Source organism: Cajanus cajan, chromosome 3 (genome assembly GCF_000230855.2).
Source record: "Cajanus cajan strain Asha chromosome 3, NIPB_CcT2T_4, whole genome shotgun sequence".
In the NCBI taxonomy this organism is placed as follows: domain Eukaryota; kingdom Viridiplantae; phylum Streptophyta; class Magnoliopsida; order Fabales; family Fabaceae; genus Cajanus; species Cajanus cajan.
Genome location: NC_138519.1, coordinates 56305 through 78521, shown reverse-complemented (window position 1 = coordinate 78521; position 22217 = coordinate 56305). Strand labels below are relative to the sequence as shown.

At 34.8% G+C, this 22217-nt stretch overlaps 2 long non-coding RNA genes across 4 annotated transcripts; both read right to left on the bottom strand.

Moving 5' to 3' along the window:
- Window positions 1–6: 6 nt before the first annotated feature.
- LOC145955404 (uncharacterized) lies at window positions 7–10219 on the bottom strand. Of its 2 annotated transcripts, none has more exons than XR_014432007.1 (14): window positions 9713–10219; window positions 9283–9390; window positions 8361–9131; window positions 7786–8280; window positions 7657–7705; window positions 5734–7075; window positions 5605–5653; window positions 5175–5282; window positions 4747–5023; window positions 4265–4661; window positions 4125–4173; window positions 3696–3803; window positions 1296–3544; window positions 7–1215 (listed from the first exon to the last, which is right to left on the bottom strand). It is a non-coding gene; the product is annotated as an uncharacterized LOC145955404 (long non-coding RNA). The 2 variants fall into 2 exon arrangements; XR_014432008.1 differs by having other exon boundaries at window positions 1296–3519.
- Window positions 10220–12695: 2476 nt separating this feature from the next.
- On the bottom strand, window positions 12696–21812 carry LOC145955406 (uncharacterized). Of its 2 annotated transcripts, XR_014432009.1 has the most exons (11): window positions 21415–21812; window positions 21286–21334; window positions 20856–20963; window positions 19934–20704; window positions 18799–19853; window positions 14942–15049; window positions 14774–14871; window positions 14281–14688; window positions 14078–14151; window positions 13723–13830; window positions 12696–13571 (listed from the first exon to the last, which is right to left on the bottom strand). It is a non-coding gene; the product is annotated as an uncharacterized LOC145955406 (long non-coding RNA). The 2 variants fall into 2 exon arrangements; XR_014432010.1 differs by lacking the exon at window positions 14078–14151.
- Window positions 21813–22217: the final 405 nt, after the last annotated feature.

Here is a 22217-nt window from a genome sequence, read left to right as displayed (position 1 = left end):
CAGAAAAACAGGCAAATGTGATTGAAGAAAAAAATGATGATGAAGATGAATATTTATTTATGGCATCTCAACAATTCAATTCACATGAAGTGAATACTTGGCTCATTGACAGTGGTTGCACTAGTCACATGACTAAATATTTATCATTTTTTACCTCCATTGACAAATCAATTAAGCCAAAAGTCAAGATGGGAAATGGTGAAATTGTACAAGCCAATGGAAAAGGTACAATTTCTATTGCAACCAAGAAAGGTATGATAATTGTTAAAGATGTTCTCTACATACCAAAATTGGATCAAAATGTTCTTAGTGTTGCACAAATGCTAAGGAATGGTTAGGGAGTCTCTTTTAAAGAGAATTATTGTTTTATTATGGATGAACATGGTTTAGAAATTGCAAAAATTGAGATGACCAAAAACAGTTTTTATTTGAAATTTGATTTGGTTGAAGATCATGATTTTATTGCTAAAATTGATGAGAGTAATGTTTGGCATGGAAGATTTGGTCACACTTTTATGCATGATGTATTTGATATGACAAATTCCAACAAATGGTATTCAAAGACAGGAGGAGGAGTTAGATTGAATGACTATGAAGACAATGATATGGGTCAAGAAATTGATGTGCAAAAACTTGATGACATAGCATTTCAAAACTCAATTTTTGGAGTTCATGAAACTAAAATTTGTGATATTCATGGCAAATCTCAAGGAAGAGTGTTAGATTTATGAGATTTTCCTTTATTTAAATTTTGAATTTTGAATAAATTTTAGATAAGATATTTGTTATTGTTACAGTTTTATTTATTATATTTTATTTTCAGTTATTCAATATAATCTCATCAAGTAGAGTTGTTAGTAGATGAGATTTGTTAGGAATTTTAAATTGATTGTAAGCCTATACATAGGCATCCTCTTCTATGAATTTCAATGTTAATTTAATGATAGTTTTCCATCTTCAATTTTAATTTTAATTTTGTCTGCAAGATTCAATTTTTCTACATTTTTCTCAAAATATTTCAAACAACACGCATGATATGGTACACATACACAAAGCGTAAAAAATCCCAAAACTAGGTCACATTATTTCACCTGATCCCATGACATTTCATGAATATATATTTGCAACAAACAATCACAGATAGACATAAAGTTGAGAAAACAAACCTGCCTTGCAAAACGAGGTGAAGAACAGTGCAAAATTCAACATGATACCCTAAACAAGGGGGAAATTTTGTTAGAGATGCAACTTAGTAGTATGTCCGAATTCAATTTTGCCATAATACAGAGACTTACTTGTTCCTCACTTGAACCATATGAATATGCCTCACGAATATTGGTAGTGTTCCCAAACTTAAGTGCTGCCACCTGTCAACACAAAAAGGACAGATACACGCACATAGAAACACAAACAAAACACAGCATATACACACAAGGACTCAAAGGCAAACAAAGGCACACAACACAGAGTACAGACACGGAGCACACAAAAATGAGCACGCAGAGCACACAAACACAGGCACACGCACGAGGACATAAACTAAGCTATTGATATAAGAAAAATTAGGACAGAAAGCATAGGAAGAAAACATAACCTGAACTCCAGGATGAGTCTCATGCAAAAGCTCAAGAAAATTATTCACAACAGCTTTTAGAAACGTCCAATGAGCTCTTAAAAACTGAGGATACTGTCCCACAACATACCTGCCGACAGAAGCAATGGCATATTATTAAACAGAGGTATAACAACATTCAACATCGAGCAAATCAATACAAAAATATCCCTTACATCATATTACGTGCAATAACAACTTTGTTATCTTTTCACGTTGTGACTTCACAGAGATATAACACATCCCAAATGACCATGACAAAAAGTATGTATTCCTGTCACATAAACATTATCTGAGTAAAAATTGTTTAAAAAAAAATCGCAACCAAAAGATAAACAAAGATACCTGTCGTGTTCTCAATTTCTTTTATTAATTTTCCAAATAGGAAGGAGTTGGGTTCTTCGGGCCTATATCTTCTCCAGTGTGCCCTATATTAAAACAAAAGACAATTACCTACAAAATAAATTTTTAGCTAGATTTTAGTTAAATTTTTATATGTATTAGTTATGTATACTATCATTTATCATACTTTGAAAACACATAAATCATAATCACAACATAAGAAATAGACAACCATAAGACATGAATGTCAGCATCATCATACCCTAAAATCCTCGGTATCATCTACATATGGGACGTTGATAAGACATTCAAGACCCAAAAGCAACGCAGATGAATTCTCTTTACTGGATTCCAGAATTCAAAAGTGAGCCTGCATAAACAGAAGGGTATCACCAACTAATAAAGATGTTTACAGACTTGAACACTAATCAAGCAAACTGAAAAACTATGAGCAAAAAATAGAGGAAGAGGTGCTACACAGATGTGAAAAAAAAACAAATTGACATGACAATTTAGTATAAAGAAAGCTGGGTCCATTCTCAAACATGCCACACGCATGATATGGTACACATACACAAAGCGTAAAAAATCCCAAAACTAGGTCACATTATTTTACCTGATCCCATGACATTTCATGAATATATATTTGCAACAAACAATCACAGATAGACATAAAGTTGAGAAAACAAACCTGCCTTGCAAAACGAGGTGAAGAACAGTGCAAAATTCAACATGATACCCTAAACAAGGGGGAAATTTTGTCAGAGATGCAAGTTAGTAGTATGTCCGAATTCAATTTTGCCATAATATAGAGACTTACTTGTTCCTCACTTAAACCATATAAATATGCCTCAAGAATATTGGTAGTGTTCCCAAACTTAAGTGCTGCCACCTGTGAACACAAAAAGGACAGATACACGCACATAGAAACACAAACAAAACACAACATATACACCCAAGGACTCAAAGGCAAACAAAGGCACACAACACAGAATACAGACACAGAGCACACAAAAATGAGCACGCAGAGCACACAAACACAGGCACACGCACGGGGACATAAACTAAGCTATTGATATAAGAAAAATTAGGACAGAAAACATAGGAAGAAAACATAACCTGAACTCCAGGATGAGTCTCATGCAAAAGCTCAAGAAAATTATTCACAACAGCTTTTAGAAACGTCCAATGAGCTCTTAAAAACTGAGGATACTGTCCCACAACATACCTGCCGACAGAAGCAATGACATATTATTAAACAGAGGTATAACAACATTCAACATCGAGCAAATCAATACAAAAATATCCCTTACATCATATTACGTGCAATAACAACTTTGTTATCTTTTCACGTTGTGATTTCACAGAGATATAACACATCCCAAATGTCCATGACAAAAACTATGTATTCCTGTCACATAAACATTATCTGAGTAAAAATTGTTTAAAAAAAAATCGCAACCAAAAGATAAACAAAGATACCTGTCGTGTTCTCAATTTCTTTTATTAATTTTCCAAATAGGAAGGAGTTGGGTTCTTCGGGCCTATATCTTCTCCAGTGTGCCCTATATTAAAACAAAAGACAATTACCTACAAAATAAATTTTTAGCTAGATTTTAGTTAAATTTTTATATGTATTAGTTATGTATACTATCATTTATCATACTTTGAAAACACATAAATCATAATCACAACATAAGAAATAGACAACCATAAGACATGAATGTCAGCATCATCATACCCTAAAATCCTCGGTATCATCTACATATGGGACGTTGATAAGACATTCAAGACCCAAAAGCAACGCAGATGAATTCTCTTTACTGGATTCCAGAATTCAAAAGTGAGCCTGCATAAACAGAAGGGTATCACCAACTAATAAAGATGTTAACAGACTTGAACACTAATCAAGCAAACTGAAAAACTATGAGCAAAAAATAGAGGAAGAGGTGCTACACAGATGTGAAAAAAAAACTAATTGACATGACAATTTAGCATAAAGAAAGGTGGGTCCATTCTCAAACATGCCACAAGCATGATATGGTACACATACACAAAGCGTAAAAAATCCCAAAACTAGGTCACATTATTTCACCTGATCCCATGACATTTCATGAATATATACTTGCAACATACAATCACAGATAGACATAAAGTTGAGAAAACAAACCTGCCTTGCAAAACGAGTTGAAGAACAGTGGAAAATTCAACATGATACCCTAAACAAGGGGGAAATTTTGTTAGAGATGCAACCTAGTAGTATGTCCGAATTCAATTTTGCCATAATACAGAGACTTATTTGTTCCTCACTTGAACCATATGAATATGCCTCAAGAATATTGGTAGTGTTCCCAAACTTAAGTGCTGCCACCTGTGAACACAAAAAGGACAGATACACGCACATAGAAACACAAACAAAACACAACATATACACACAAGGACTCAAAGGCAAACAAAGGCACACAACACAGAGTACAGACACAGAGCACACAAAAATGAGCACGCAGAGCACACAAACACAGGCACACGCACGGGGACATAAACTAAGCTATTGATATAAGAAAAATTAGGACAGAAAACATAGGAAGAAAACATAACCTGAACTCCAGGATGAGTCTCATGCAAAAGCTCAAGAAAATTATTCACAACAGCTTTTAGAAACGTCCAATGAGCTCTTAAAAATTGAGGATACTGTCCCACAACATACCTGCCGACAGAAGCAATGACATATTATTAAACAGATGTATAACATCAATTAGCATCGAGCAAATCAATACAAAAATATCCCTTACATCATATTACGTGCAATAACAACTTTGTTATCTTTTCACGTTGTGATTTCCGAGAGATATAACACATCCCAAATGACCATGACAAAAAGTATGTATTCCTGTCACATAAACATGATCTGAGTAAAAATTGTTTCAAAAAAAATCGCAACCAAAAGACAAACAAAGATACCTGTCGTGTTCTCAATTTCTTTTTCTAATTTTCCAAATAGGAAGGAGTTGGGTTCTTCGGGCCTATATCTTCTCCAGTGTGCCCTTTATTAAAACAAAAGACAATTACCTACAAAATAAATTTTTAGCTAGATTTTAGTTAAATTTTTATATGTATTAGTTATGTATACTATCATTTATCATACTTTGAAAACACATAAATCATAATCATAACATAAGAAATAGACAACCATAAGACATGAATGTCAGCATCATCATACCCTAAAATCCTCGGTATCATCTACATATGGGACGTTGATAAGACATTCAAGACCCAAAAGCAACGCAAATGAATTCTCTTTACTGGATTCCAGAATTCAAAAGTGAACCTGCATAAACAGAAGGGTATCACCACACCAATAAAGATGTTAACAGACTTGAACACTAATCAAGCAAACTGAAAAACTATGAGCAAAAAATAGAGGAAGAGGTGCTACACAGATGTGAAAAAAAAACTAATTGACATGACAATTTAGTATATAGAAAGGTGGGTCCATTCTCAAACATGCAAAACGCATGATATAGTACACATACACAAAGCGTAAAAAATCCCAAAACTAGGTCACAATATTTCACCTGATCCCATGACATTTCATGAATATATACTTGCAACATACAATCACAGATAGACATAAAGTTGAGAAAACAAACCTGCCTTGCAAAACGAGTTGAAGAACAGTGGAAAATTCAACATGATACCCTAAACAAGGGGGAAATTTTGTTAGAGATGCAACTTAGTAGTATGTCCGAATTCAATTTTGCCATAATACAGAGACTTACTTGTTCCTCACTTGAACCATATGAATATGCCTCAAGAATATTGGTAGTGTTCCCAAACTTAAGGGTTGTCACCTGTGAACATAAAAAGGACAGATACACGCACATAGAAACACATACAAAACACAGCATATACACACAAGGACTCAAAGGCAAACAAAGGCACACAACACAGCGTACAGACACAGAGCACACAGAAATGAGCACGCAGAGCACACAAACACAGGCACACGCACGGGGACATAAACTAAGCTATTGATAAAAGAAAAATTAGTATATAGAAAGGTGGGTCCATTCTCAAACATGCCACACGCATGATATGGTACACATACACAAAGCGTAAAAAATCCCAAAACTAGGTCACATTATTTCACCTGATCCCATGACATTTCAGGAATATATACTTGCAACATACAATCACAGATAGACATAAAGTTGAGAAAACAAACCTGCCTTGCAAAACGAGGTGAAGAACAATGCAAAATTCAACATGATACCCTATACAAGGGGGAAATTTTGTCAAAGATGCAACATAGTAGTATGTCCGAATTCAATTTTGCCATAATACAGAGACTAACTTGTTCCTCACTTGAACCATATGAATATGCCTCAAGAATATTGGTAGTGTTCCCAAACTTAAGTGCTGCCACCTGTGAACACAAAAAGGACAGATACACGCACATAGAAACACAAACAAAACACAGCATATACACACAAGGACTCAAAGGCAAACAAAGGCACACAACACAGAGTACAGACACAGAGCACACAGAAATGAGCACGCAGAGCAAAAACACAAGCACACGCACGGGGACATAAACTAAGCTATTGATATAAGAAAAATTAGGACAGAAAACATAGGAAGAAAACATAACCTGAACTCCAGGATGAGTCTCATGCAAAAGCTCAAAAAAATTATTCACAACAGCTTTTAGAAACGTCCAATGAGCTCTTAAAAACTGAGGATACTGTCCCACAACATACCTGCCGACAAAAGCAATGGCATATTATTAAACAGAGGTATAACATCATTTAACATCGAGCAAATCAACACAAAAATATCCCATACATCATATTACGTGCAATAACAAATTTGTTATCTTTTCACGTTGTGATTTCGCAGAGATATAACACATCCCAAATGACCATGACAAAAAGTACGCATTCCTATCACATAAACATGATCTGAGTAAAAATTGTTTCAAAAAAAATCGCAACCAAAAGATAAACAAAGATACCTGTCGTGTTCTCAATTTCTTTTTTTATTTTCCAAATAGGAAGGAGTTGGGTTCTCCGGGCCTATATCTTCTCCAGTGTGCCCTTTATTAAAACAAAAGACAATTACCTACAAAATAAATTTTTAGCTAGATTTTAGTTAAATTTTTATATGTATTAGTTATGTATACTATCATTTATCATACTTTGAAAACACATAAATCATAATCATAACATAAGAAATAGATAACCATAAGACATGAATGTCAGCATCATCATACCCTAAAATCCTCGGTAACATCTACATATAGGACGTTGATAAGACATTCAAGACCCAAAAGCAGCGCAGATGAATTCTCTTTACTGGATTCCAGAATTCAAAAGTGAACCTTCATAAACAGAAGGGTATCACGACACTAATAAAGATGTTAACAGACTTGAACACTAATCAAGCAAACTGAAAAACTATGAGCAAAAAATAGAGGAAGAGGTGCTACACAGATGTGAAAAAAAAACTAATTGACATGACAATTTAGTATATAGAAAGTTGGGTCCATTCTCAAACATGCCACACGCATGATATGGTACACATACACAAAGCGTAAAAAATCCCAAAACTAGGTCACATGATTTCACCAGATCCCATGACATTTCATGAATATATACTTGCAACATACAATCACAGATAGACATAAAGTTGAGAAAACAAACCTGCCTTGCAAAACGAGGTGAAGAACAGTGGAAAATTCAACATGATACCCTAAACAAGGGGGAAATTTTGTTAGAGATGCAACTTAGTAGTATGTCCGAATTCAATTTTGCCATAATACAGAGACTTACTTGTTCCTCACTTGAACCATATGAATATGCCTCAAGAATATTGGTAGTGTTCCCAAACTTAAGGGTTGCCACCTGTGAACACAAAAAGGACATATACACGCACATAGAAACACATACAAAACACAGCATATACACACAAGGACTCAAAGGCAAACAAAGGCACACATCACAGAGTACAGACACAAAGCAGACAGAAATGAGCACGCAGAGCACACAAACACAGGCACACGCACGGGGACATAAACTAAGCTATTGATATAAGAAAAATTAGTATATAGAAAGGTGGGTCCATTCTCAAACATGCCACACGCATGATATGGTACACATACACAAAGCGTAAAAAATCCCAAAACTAGGTCACATTATTTCACCTGATCCCATGACATTTCATGAATATATACTTGCAACATACAATCACAGATAGACATAAAGTTGAGAAAACAAACCTGCCTTGCAAAACGAGGTGAAGAACAATGCAAAATTCAACATGATACCCTAAACAAGGGGGAAATTTTGTCAGAGATGCAACTAAGTATTATGTCCGAATTCAATTTTGCCATAATACAAAGACTTACTTGTTCCGCACTTCAACCATATGAATATGCCTCAAGAATATTGGTAGTGTTCCCAAACTTAAGGGTTGCCACCTGTGAACACAAAAAGGACAGATACACGCACATAGAAACACATACAAAACACAGCATATACACACAAGTACTCAAAGGCAAACAAAGGAACACAATACAGAGTACAGACACAGAGCACACAGAAATGAGCACGCAGAGCACACAAACACAGGCACACGCACGGGTACATAAACTAAGCTATTGATATAAGAAAAATTAGGACAGAAAACATAGGAAGAAAACATAACCTGAACTCCAGGATGAGTCTCATGCAAAAGCTCAAGAAAACTATTCACAACAGCTTTTAGAAACGTCCAATGAGCTCTTAAAAACTGAGGATACTGTCCCACAACATACCTGCCGACAGAAGCAATGGCATATTATTAAACAGAGGTATAACATTATTTAACATCGAGCAAATCAAGACAAAAATATCCCTTACATCATATTACGTGCAATAACAACTTTGTTATCTTTTCACGTTGTGATTTCACAGAGATATAACACATCCCAAATGACCATGACAAAAAGTATGTATTCCTGTCACATAAACATGATCTGAGTAAAAATTGTTTCAAAAAAAAATCGCAACCAAAAGATAAACAAAGATACCTGTCGTGTTCTCAATTTCTTTTCTTAATTTTCCAAAAAGGAAGGAGTTAGGTTCTTCGGGCCTATATCTTCTCTAGTGTGCCTTTTATTAAAACAAAATACAATTACCTACAAAATAAAATTTTAGCTAGATTTTAGTTATATTTTCATATGTATTAGTTATCTAAACTATCATTTATCACACTTTGAAATCACATAAATCATAATCATAACATAAGAAATAGACAACCATAAGACATGAATGTCAGCATGATCATACCCTTAAATCCTCGGTATCATCTATATATGGGACGTTGATAAGACATTCAAGACCCAAAAGCAACGCAAATGAATTCTCTTTACTGGATTCCAGAATTCAAAAGTGAACCTGCATAAACAGAAGGGTATCACCATACTAATAAAGATGTTAACAGACTTGAATACTAATCAAGCAAACTGAAAAACTATGAGCAAAAAATAGAGGAAGAAGTGCTACACAGATGTGAAAAAAAAACTAATTGACATGACAATTTAGTATATAGAAAGGTGGGTCCATTCTCAATCATGCCAGACGCATGATATGGTACACATACACAAAGCGTAAAAAATCCCAAAACTAGGTCACATTATTTCACCTTATCCCATGACATTTCATGAATATATACTTGCAACATACAATCACAGATAGACATAAAGTTGAGAAAACAAACCTGCCTTGCAAAACGAGGTGAAGAATAGTGCAAAATTCAACATGATACCCTAAACAAGGGGGAAATTTTGTCAGAGATGCAACTTAGTAGTATGTCTGAATTCAATTTTTCCATAATACAGAGACTTAGTTGTTCCTCACTTGAACCATATGAATATGCCTCAAGAATATTGGTAGTGTTCCCAAACTTAAGGGTTGCAACCTGTGAACACAAAAAGGACAGATACACGCACATAGAAACAGATACAAAACACAGCATATACACACAAGGACTCAAAGGCAAACAAAGGCACACAACACAGAGTACAGACACATAGCACATAGAAATGAGCACGCAGAGCACACAAACACAGGCACACGCACGGGGACATAAACTAAGCTATTGATATAAGAAAAATTAGGACAGAAAACATAGGAAGAAAACATAACCTGAACTCCAGGATGAGTCTCACGCAAAAGCTCAAGAAAATTATTCACAACAGCTTTTAGAAACGTCCAATGAGCTCTTAAAAACTGAGGATACTGTCCCACAACATACCTGCCGAGAGAAGCAATGGCATATTATTAAACAGAGGTATAACATCATTTAACATCGAGGAAATCAATACAAAAATATCCCTTACATCATATTACGTGCAATAACAACTTTGTTATCTTTTCACGTTGTGATTTCACAGAGATATAACACATCCCAAATGACCATGACAAAAAGTATGTATTCCTGTCACATAAACATGATCTGAGTAAAAATTGTTTCAAAAAAAAATCGCAACCAAAAGATAAACAAAGATACCTGTCGTGTTCTCAATTTCTTTTCTTAATTTTCCAAAAAGGAAGGAGTTGGGTTCTTCGGGCCTATATCTTCTCTAGTGTGCCTTTTATTAAAACAAAATACAATTACCTACAAAATAAAATTTTAGCTAGATTTTAGTTATATTTTCATATGTATTAGTTATGTAAACTATCATTTATCACACTTTGAAATCACATAAATCATAATCATAACATAAGAAATAGACAACCATAAGACATGAATGTCAGCATCATCATACCCTAAAATCCTCGGTATCATCTACATATGGGACGTTGATAAAACATTCAAGACCCAAAAGCAACGCAGATGAATTCTCTTTACTGGATTCCAGATTCAAATGTGAACCTGCATAAACAGAAGGGTATCACCACACCAATAAAGATGTTAACAGACTTGAACACTAATCAAGCAAACTGAAAAACTTTGAGCAAAAAATAGAGGAAGAGGTGCTACACAGATGTGGAAAAAAAACTAATTGACATGACAATTTAGTATATAGAAAGGTGTGTCCAGTCTCAAACATGCCACACGCATGATATGGTACACATACACAAAGCATAAAAAATCCCAAAACTAGGTCACATTATTTCACCTGATTCCATGACATTTCATGAATATACACTTGCAACATACAATCTCAGATAGACATAAAGTTGAGAAAACAAACCTGCCTTGCAAAACGAGGTGAAGAACAGTGCAAAATTCAACATGATACCCTAAACAAGGGGGAAATTTTGTCAGAGATGCAACTTAGTAGTATGTCCAGATTCAATTTGGTCATAATACAAAGACTTACTTGTTCCTCACTTGAACCATATGAATATGCCTCAAGAATATTGGTAGTGTTCCCAAACTTAAGGGCTGCCACCTGTGAACACAAAAAGGACAGATACACGCACATAGAAACACATACAAAACACAGCATATAAACACAAGGACTCAAAGGCAAACAAAGGCACACAACACAGAGTACAGACACATAGCACACAGAAATGAGCACGCAGAGCACACAAACACAGGCACACGCACGGGGACATAAACTAAGCTATTGATATAAGAAAAATTAGGACAGAAAACATAGGAAGAAAACATAACCTGAACTTCAGGATGAGTCTCACGCAAAAGCTCAAGAAAATTATTCACAACAGCTTTTAGAAACGTCCAATGAGCTCTTAAAAACTGAGGATACTGTCCCACAACATACCTGCCGAGAGAAGCAATGGCATATTATTAAACAGAGGTATAACATCATTTAACATCGAGGAAATCAATACAAAAATATCCCTTACATCATATTACGTGCAATAACAACTTTGTTATCTTTTCACGTTGTGATTTCACAGAGATATAACACATCCCAAATGACCATGACAAAAAGTATGTATTCCTGTCACATAAACATGATCTGAGTAAAAATTGTTTCAAAAAAAAATCGCAACCAAAAGATAAACAAAGATACCTGTCGTGTTCTCAATTTCTTTTCTTAATTTTCCAAAAAGGAAGGAGTTGGGTTCTTCGGGCCTATATCTTCTCTAGTGTGCCTTTTATTAAAACAAAATACAATTACCTACAAAATAAAATTTTAGCTAGATTTTAGTTATATTTTCATATGTATTAGTTATGTAAACTATCATTTATCACACTTTGAAATCACATAAATCATAATCATAACATAAGAAATAGACAATCATAAGACATGAATGTCAGCATCATCATACCCTAAAATCCTCGGTATCATCTACATATGGGACGTTGATAAAACATTCAAGACCCAAAAGCAATGCAGATGAATTCTATTTACTGGATTCCAGATTCAAATGTGGACCTGCATAAATAGAAGGGTATCACCACACCAATAAAGATGTTAACAGACTTGAACACTAATCAAGCAAACTGAAAAACTATGAGCAAAAAATAGAGGAAGAGGTGCTACACAGATGTGGAAAAAAAACTAATTGACATGACAATTTAGTATATAGAAAGGTGTGTCCATTCTCAAACATTTCACACGCATGATATGGTACACATACACAAAGCATAAAAAATCCCAAAACTAGGTCACATTATTTCACCTGATTCCATGACATTTCATGAATATACACTTGCAACATACAATCTCAGATAGACATAAAGTTGAGAAAACAAACCTGCCTTGCAAAACGAGGTGAAGAACAGTGCAAAATTCAACATGATACCCTAAACAAGGGGGAAATTTTGTCAGAGATGCAACTTAGTAGTATGTCCAGATTCAATTTTGTCATAATACAAAGACTTACTTGTTCCTCACTTGAACCATATGAATATGCCTCAAGAATATTGGTAGTGTTCCCAAATTTAAGGGCTGCCACCTGTGAACACAAAAAGGACAGATACACGCACATAGAAACACATACAAAACACAGCATATACACACAAGGACTCAAAGGCAAACAAAGGCACACAACACAGAGTACAGACACAGAGCACACATTAATGAGCACGCAGAGCACACAAACACAGGCACACGCACGGGGACATAAACTAAGCTATTGATATAAGAAAAATTAGGACAGAAAACATAGGAAGAAAACATAACCTGAACTCCCGGATGAGTCTCATCCAAAAGCTCAAGAAAATTATTCACAACAGCTTTTAGAAACGTCCAATGAGTTCTTAAAAACTGAGGATACTGTCCCACAACATACCTGCCGACAGAAGCAATGGCATATTATTAAACAGAGGTATAACATCATTTAACATCGAGGAAATCAATACAAAAATATCTCTTACATCATATTACGTGCAATAACAACTTTGTTATCTTTTTATGTTGTGATTTCACAGAGATATAACACATCCCAATTGACCATGACAAAAAGTACGTATTCTTGTCACATAAACATGATCTAAGTAAAAATTGTTTCAAAAAAAATCGCAACCAAAAGATAAACAAAGATACCTGTCGTGTTCTCAATTCCTTTTTTTAATTTTCCAAATAGGAAGGAGTTGGGTTCTTCAGGCCCACATCTTCTCCAGTGTGCCCTTTATTAAAACAAAAGACAATTACCTACAAAATAAATTTTTAGCTAGATTTTAGTTAAATTTTTATATGTATTAGTTATGTATACTATCATTTATCATACTTTGAAAACACATAAATCATAATCATAACATAAGAAATAGACAACCATAAGACATGAATGTCAGCATCATCATACCCTAAAATCCTCGGTATCATCTACATATGGGACGTTGACAAGACATTCAAGACCCAAAAGCAACGCAGATGAATTCTCTTTACTGGATTCCAGAATTCAAAAGTGAACCTGCATAAACAGAAGGGTATCACCACACCAATAAAGATGTTAACAGACTTAAACACTAATCAAGCAAATTGAAAAACTATGAGCAAAAAATAGAGGAAGAGGTGCTACACAGATGTGAATAAAAAACTAATTGACATGACAATTTAGTATAAGGAAAGGTGGGTCCATTCTCAAACATGCCACATGCATGATATGGTACACATACACAAAGCGTAAAAAATCCCAAAACTAGGTCACATTATTTCACCTGATCCCATGACTTTCATGAATATACACTTGCAACATACAAACTCAGATAGACATAAAGTTGAGAAAACAAACCTGCCTTGCAAAACGAGGTGAAGAATAGTGCAAAATTCAACATGATACCCAAAATAAGGGGGAAATTTTGTCAGAGATGCAACTTAGTAGTATGTCTAGATTCAATTTTGCCATAATACAGAGACTTACTTGTTCCTCACTTGAACCTTATGAATATGCCTCAAGAATATTGGTAGTGTTCCCAAACTTAAGGGCTGCCACCTGTGAAAACAAAAAGGACAGATACACGCAAATAGAAACACATACAAAACACAGCACATACATACAAGGACTCAAAGGCAAACAAAGGCACACAACACAGAGTACCGACACAGAGCACACAGAAATGAGCACGTAGAGCACACAAACACAGGCACACGCACGGGTACATAAACTAAGCTATTGATATAAGAAAAATTAGGACAGAAAACATAGGAAGAAAACATAACCTGAACTCCAAGATGAGTCTCATGCAAAAGCTCAAGAAAATTATTCACAACAGCTTTTAGAAACGTCCAATGAGCTCTTAAAAACTGAGGATACTGTCCCACAACATACCTGCCGACAGAAGCAATGGCATATTATTAAACAGAGGTATAACATCATTTAACATCGAGTAAATCAATACAAAAATATCCCTTACATCATATTACGTGCAATAACAACTTTGTTATCTTTTCCCGTTGTGATTTCACATAGATATAACACATCCCAAATGACCATGAGAAAAAGTACCTATTCCTGTCACATAAACATGATCTGAGAAAAAATTGTTTAAAAAAAATCGCAACCAAAAGATAAACAAAGATACCTGTCGTGTTCTCAGTTTCTATTTTTAATTTTCCAAAAAAGAAGGAGTTGGGTTCTTCAGACCTATATCTTCTCCAGTGTGCCTTTTTTTAAAACAAAATACAATTACCTACAAAATAAATTTTTAGCTAGATTTTAGTTATATGTTTCTATGTATTAGTTATGTATACTATCATTTATCATACTTTGAAAACACATAAATCATAATCATAACATAAGAAATAGACAACCATAAGACATGAATGTCAGCATCATCATACCCTAAAATCCTCGGTATCATCTACATATGGGACGTTGATAAGACATTCAAGACCCAAAAGCAACGCAGATGAATTCTCTTTACTGGATTCCAGAATTCAAAAGTGAACCTGCATAAACAGAAGGGTATCACCACACCAATAAAGATGTTAACAGACTTGAACACTAATCAAGCAAACTGAAAAACTATGAGCAAAAAATAGAGGAAGAAGTGCTACACAGATGTGAAAAAAAAACTAATTGACATGACAATTTAGTATATAGAAAGGTAGGTCCATTCTCAAACATGTCACACGCATGATATGGTACACATACACAAAGCGTAAAAAATCCCAAAACTAGGTCACATTATTTCACCTGATCCCATGACATTTCATGAATATATACTTGCAACATACAATCACAGATAGACATAAAGTTGAGAAAACAAACCTGCCTTGCAAAACGAGGTGAAGAACAGTGCAAAATTCAACATGATACCCTAAACAAGGGGGAAATTTTGTCAGAGATGCAACTTAGTAGTATGTCCGAATTCAATTTTGCCATAATACAGAGACTTACTTGTTCCTCACTTGAACCATATGAATATGCCTCAAGAATATTGGTAATGTTCCCAAACTTAAGGGCTGCCACCTGTGAACACAAAAAGGACAGATACACGCACATAGACACACATACAAAACACAGCATATACACACAATGACTCAAAGGCAAACAAAGGCACACAACACAGAGTACAGACACATAGCACACAGAAATGAGCACGCAAAGCACACAAACACAGGCACACGCACGGGGACACAAACTAAGCTATTGATATAAGAAAAATTAGGACAGAAAACATAGGAAGAAAACATAACCTGAACTCCAGGATGAAACTCATGCAAAAGCTCAAGAAAATTATTCACAACAGCTTTTAGAAACGTCCAATGAGCTCTTAAAAACTGAGGATACTATCCCACAACATACCTGCAGACAGAAGCAATGGCATATTATTACACAGAGGTATAACATCCTTTAACATCGACCAAATCAATACAAAAATATCCCTTACATCATATTTCGTGCAATAACAACTTTGTTATCTTTTCACGTTGTGATTTCACAGAGATATAACACACCCCAAATGACCATGACAAAAAAGTACGTATTCCTGACACATAAACATGATCTGAGAAAAAATTGTTTCAAAAAAAATCGCAACCAAAAGATAAACAAAGATACCTGTCGTGTTCTCAATTTCTTTTATTAATTTTCCAAAAAGCAAGGAATTGGGTTCTTCGGGCCTATATCTTCTCTAGTGTGCCCTTTATTAAAACAAAAGACAATTACCTACAAAATAAATTTTTAGCTAGATTTTAGTTAAATTTTTATATGTATTAGTTCTGTATACTATCATTTATCATACTTTGAAAACACATAAATCATAATCATAACATAAGAAATAGACAACCATAAGACATGAATGTCAGCATCATTATACCCTAAAATCCTCGGTATCATCTACATATGGGACGTTGATAAGACATTCAAGACCCAAAAGCAACGCAGATGAATTCTCTTTACTGGATTCCAGAATTCAAAAGTGAACCTACATAAACAGAAGGGTATCACCACACTAATAAAGATGTTAACAGACTTGAACACTAATCAATCAAACTGAAAAACTATGAGCAAAAAATAGAGGAAGAGGTGCTACACAGATGTGAAAAAAAAACTAATTGACATGACAATTTAGTATATAGATAGGTGGGTCCATTCTCAAACATGCCACACGCATGATATGGTACACATACACAAAGCGTAAAAAATCCCAAAACTAGGTCACATTATTTCACCTGATTCCATGACATTCCATGAATATATACTTGCAACATACAATCTCAGATATACATAAAGTTGAGAAAACAAACCTGCCTTGCAAAACGAGGTGAAGAACAGTGCAAAGTTCAACATGATACCCTAAATAAGGGGGAAATTTTGTCAGTGATGCAACTTAGTAGTATGTCTAGATTCAATTTTGCCATAATACAGAGACTTACTTGTTCCTCACTTGAACCATATGAATATGCCTCAAGAATATTGGTAGTGTTCCCAAACTTAAGGGCTGCCACCTGTGAACACAAAAAGGACAGATACACGCACATAGAAACACATACAAAACACAGCATATACATACAAGGACTCAAAGGCAAACAAAGGCACACAACACAGAGTACAAACACAGAGCACACAGAAATGAGCACGTAGAGCACACAAACACAGGCACACACACGGGTACATAAATTAAGCTATTGATATAAGAAAAATTAGGACAGAAAACATAGGAAGAAAACATAACCTGAACTCCAGGATGAGTCTCATGCAAAAGCTCAAGAAAATTATTCGCAACAGCTTTTAGAAACGTCCAATGAGATCTTAAAAATTAAGGATACTGTCCCACAACATACCTGTCGACAGAAGCAATGGCATATTATTAAACAGAGGTATAACATCATTTAACATCGAAGAAATCAATACAAAAATATCCCTTACATGATATTACATGCAATAACAACTTTGTTATCTTTTCCCCTTGTGATTTCACATAGATATAACACATCCCAAATGACCATGACAAAAAGTACGTATTCCTGTCACATAAACATGATCTGAGAAAAAATTGTTTCAAAAAAAATCAAAACCAAAAGATAAACAAAGATATCTGAATATTGGTAGTGTTCCCAAACTTAAGGGCTGCCACCTGTGAACACAAAAAGGACAGATACACGCACATAGAAACACATACAAAACACAGCATATACACACAAGGACTCAAAGGCAATCAAAGGCACACAACACAGAGTACAGACACAGAGTACAGACACAGAGCACACAGAAATGAGCACGCAGAGCATACAAACACAGGCACATGCACGGGGACATAAACTAAGCTATTGATATAAGAAAAATTAGGACAGAAATCATAGGAAGAAAACATAACCTAAACTCCAGGATGAGTCTCATGCAAAAGCTCAAGAAAATTATTCACAAGCTTTTAGAAACGTCCAATGAGCTCTTAAATACTGAGGATACTATCCCACAACCTACCTGCCGACAGAAGCAATGGCATATTATTAAACAGAGGTATAACATCATTTAACATCGAGCAAATCAATACAAAAATATCCCTTGCATGATATTACGTGCAATAACTTTGTTATCTTTTCACGTTGTGATTTCACAGAGATATAACACATCCCAAATGACCTTGAAAAAAAGTACATATTCCTGTCACATAAACATGATCTGAGTAAAAATTGTTTCAAAAAAAATCGGAACCAAAAGATAAACAAAGATACCTGTCGTGTTCTCAATTTCTTTTTTTAATTTTCCAAAAAGGAAGGAGTTGGGTTCTTCGGGCCTATATCTTCTCTAGTGTGCCTTTTATTAAAACAAAAGACAATTACCTACAAAATAAATATTTAGCTAAATTTTAGTTAAATTTTTATATGTATTAGTTATGTATACTATCATTTATCACACTTTGAAAACACATAAATCATAATCATAACATAAGAAATAGACAACCATAAGACATGAATATCAGCATCATCACACCCTAAAATCCTCTGTATCATCTACATATGGGACGTTGATAAGACATTCAAGACCCAAAAGCAACGCAGATGAATTCTCTTTACTGGATTCCAGAATTCAAATGTGAACCTGCATAAACAGAAGGGTATCACCACAACCAATAAAGATGTTAACAGACTTGAACAATAATCAAGCAAACTGAAAAACTATGAGCAAAAAATAGAGGAAGAGGTGCTACACAGATGTGAAAAAAAAACTAATTGACATGACAATTTAGTATATGGAAAGGTGGGTCCATTCTCAAACATGCCACACGCATGATATGGTACACATACACAAAGCGTAAAAAATCCCAAAACTAGGTCACATTATTTCACCTGATCCCATGACATTTCATGAATATACACTTGCATCATACAATCACAGATAGACATAAAGTTGAGAAAACAAACCTGCCTTGCAAAACGAGGTGAAGAACAGTGCAAAATTCAACATGATACCCTAAACAAGGGGGAAATTTTGTCAGAGATGCAACTTAGTAGTATGTCCGAATTCAATTTTGCCATAATACAGAGACTTACTTGTTCCTCACTTGAACCATATGAATATGCCTCAAGAATATTGGTAGTGTTCCCAAACTTAAGGGCTACCACCTGTGAACACAAAAAGGACAGATACACGCACATAGAAACACATACGAAACACAACATATACACACAAGGACTTAAAGGCAAACAAAGGCACACAACACAGAGTACAGACACATAGCACACAGAAATGAGCACGCAGAGCACACAAACACAGGCACACGCACGGGGACATAAACTAAGCTATTGATATAAGAAAAATTAGTATATAGAAAGGTGGGTCCATTCTCAAACATGCCACACGCATGATATGGTACACATACACAAAGCGTAAAAAATCCCAAAACTAGGTCACATTATTTCACCTGATCCCATGACATTTCATGAATATATACTTGCAACATACAATCACAGATAGACATAAAGTTGAGAAAACAAACCTGCCTTGCAAAACGAGGTGAAGAACAATGCAAAATTCAACATGATACCCTAAACAAGGGGGAAATTTTGTCAGAGATGCAACTAAGTATTATGTCCGAATTCAATTTTGCCATAATACAAAGACTTACTTGTTCCGCACTTCAACCATATGAATATGCCTCAAGAATATTGGTAGTGTTCCCAAACTTAAGGGTTGCCACCTGTGAACACAAAAAGGACAGATACACGCACATAGAAACACATACAAAACACAGCATATACACACAAGGACTCAAACGCAAACAAAGGAACACAACACAGAGTACAGACACAGAGCACACAGAAATGAGCACGCAGAGCACACAAACACAGGCACACGCACGGGTACATAAACTAAGCTATTGATATAAGAAAAATTAGGACAGAAAACATAGGAAGAAAACATAACTTGAACTCCAGGATGAGTCTCATGCAAAAGCTCAAGAAAACTATTCACAACAGCTTTTAGAAACGTCCAATGAGCTCTTAAAAACTGGGGATACTGTCCCACAACATACCTGCCGACAGAAGCAATGGCATATTATTAAACAGAGGTATAACATCATTTAACATCGAGCAAATCAAGACAAAAATATCCCTTACATCATATTACGTGCAATAACAACTTTGTTATCTTTTCACGTTGTGATTTCACAGAGATATAACACATCCCAAATGACCATGACAAAAAGTATGTATTCCTGTCACATAAACATGATCTGAGTAAAAATTGTTTCAAAAAAAAATCGCAACCAAAAGATAAACAAAGATACCTGTCGTGTTCTCAATTTCTTTTCTTAATTTTCCAAAAAGGAAGGAGTTAGGTTCTTCGGGCCTATATCTTCTCTAGTGTGCCTTTTATTAAAACAAAATACAATTACCTACAAAATAAAATTTTAGCTAGATTTTAGTTATATTTTCATATGTATTAGTTATCTAAACTATCATTTATCACACTTTGAAATCACATAAATCATAATCATAACATAAGAAATAGACAACCATAAGACATGAATGTCAGCATGATCATACCCTTAAATCCTCGATATCATCTACATATGGGACGTTGATAAGACATTCAAGACCCAAAAGCAACGCAAATGAATTCTCTTTACTGGATTCCAGAATTCAAAAGTGAACCTGCATAAACAGAAGGGTATCACCATACTAATAAAGATGTTAACAGACTTGAATACTAATCAAGCAAACTGAAAAACTATGAGCAAAAAATAGAGGAAGAAGTGCTACACAGATGTGAAAAAAAAACTAATTGACATGACAATTTAGTATATAGAAAGGTGGGTCCATTCTCAATCATGTCAGACGCATGATATGGTACACATACACAAAGCGTAAAAAATCCCAAAACTAGGTCACATTATTTCACCTGATCCCATGACATTTCATGAATATATACTTGCAACATACAATCACAGATAGACATAAAGTTGAGAAAACAAACCTGCCTTGCAAAACGAGGTGAAGAACAGTGCAAAATTCAATATGATACCCTAAACAAGGGGGAAATTTTGTCAGAGATGCAACTTAGTAGTATGTCTGAATTCAATTTTTCCATAATACAGAGACTTACTTGTTCCTCACTTGAACCATATGAATATGCCTCAAGAATATTGGTAGTGTTCCCAAACTTAAGGGTTGCAACCTGTGAACACAAAAAGGACAGATACACGCACATAGAAACACATACAAAACACAGCATATACACACAATCAAAGGCAAACAAAGGCACACAACACAGAGTACAGACACATAGCACACAGAAATGAGCACGCAGAGCACACAAACACAGGCACACGCACGGGGACATAAACTAAGCTATTGATATAAGAAAAATTAGGACAGAAAACATAGGAAGAAAACATAACCTGAACTCCAGGATGAGTCTCACGCAAAAGCTCAAGAAAATTATTCACAACAGCTTTTAGAAACGTCCAATGAGCTCTTAAAAACTGAGGATACTGTCCCACAACATACCTGCCGAGAGAAGCAATGGCATATTATTAAACAGAGGTATAACATCATTTAACATCGAGCAAATCAATACAAAAATATCCCTTACATCATATTACGTGCAATAACAACTTTGTTATCTTTTCACGTTGTGATTTCACAGAGATATAACACATCCCAAATGACCATGACAAAAAGTATGTATTCCTGTCACATAAACATGATCTGAGTAAAAATTGTTTCAAAAAAAATCGCAACCAAAAGATAAACAAAGATACCTGTCGTGTTCTCAATTTCTTTTCTTAATTTTCCAAAAAGGAAGGAGTTGGGTTCTTCGGGCCTATATCTTCCCTAGTGTGCCTTTTATTAAAACAAAATACAATTACCTACAAAATAAAATTTTAGCTAGATTTTAGTTATATT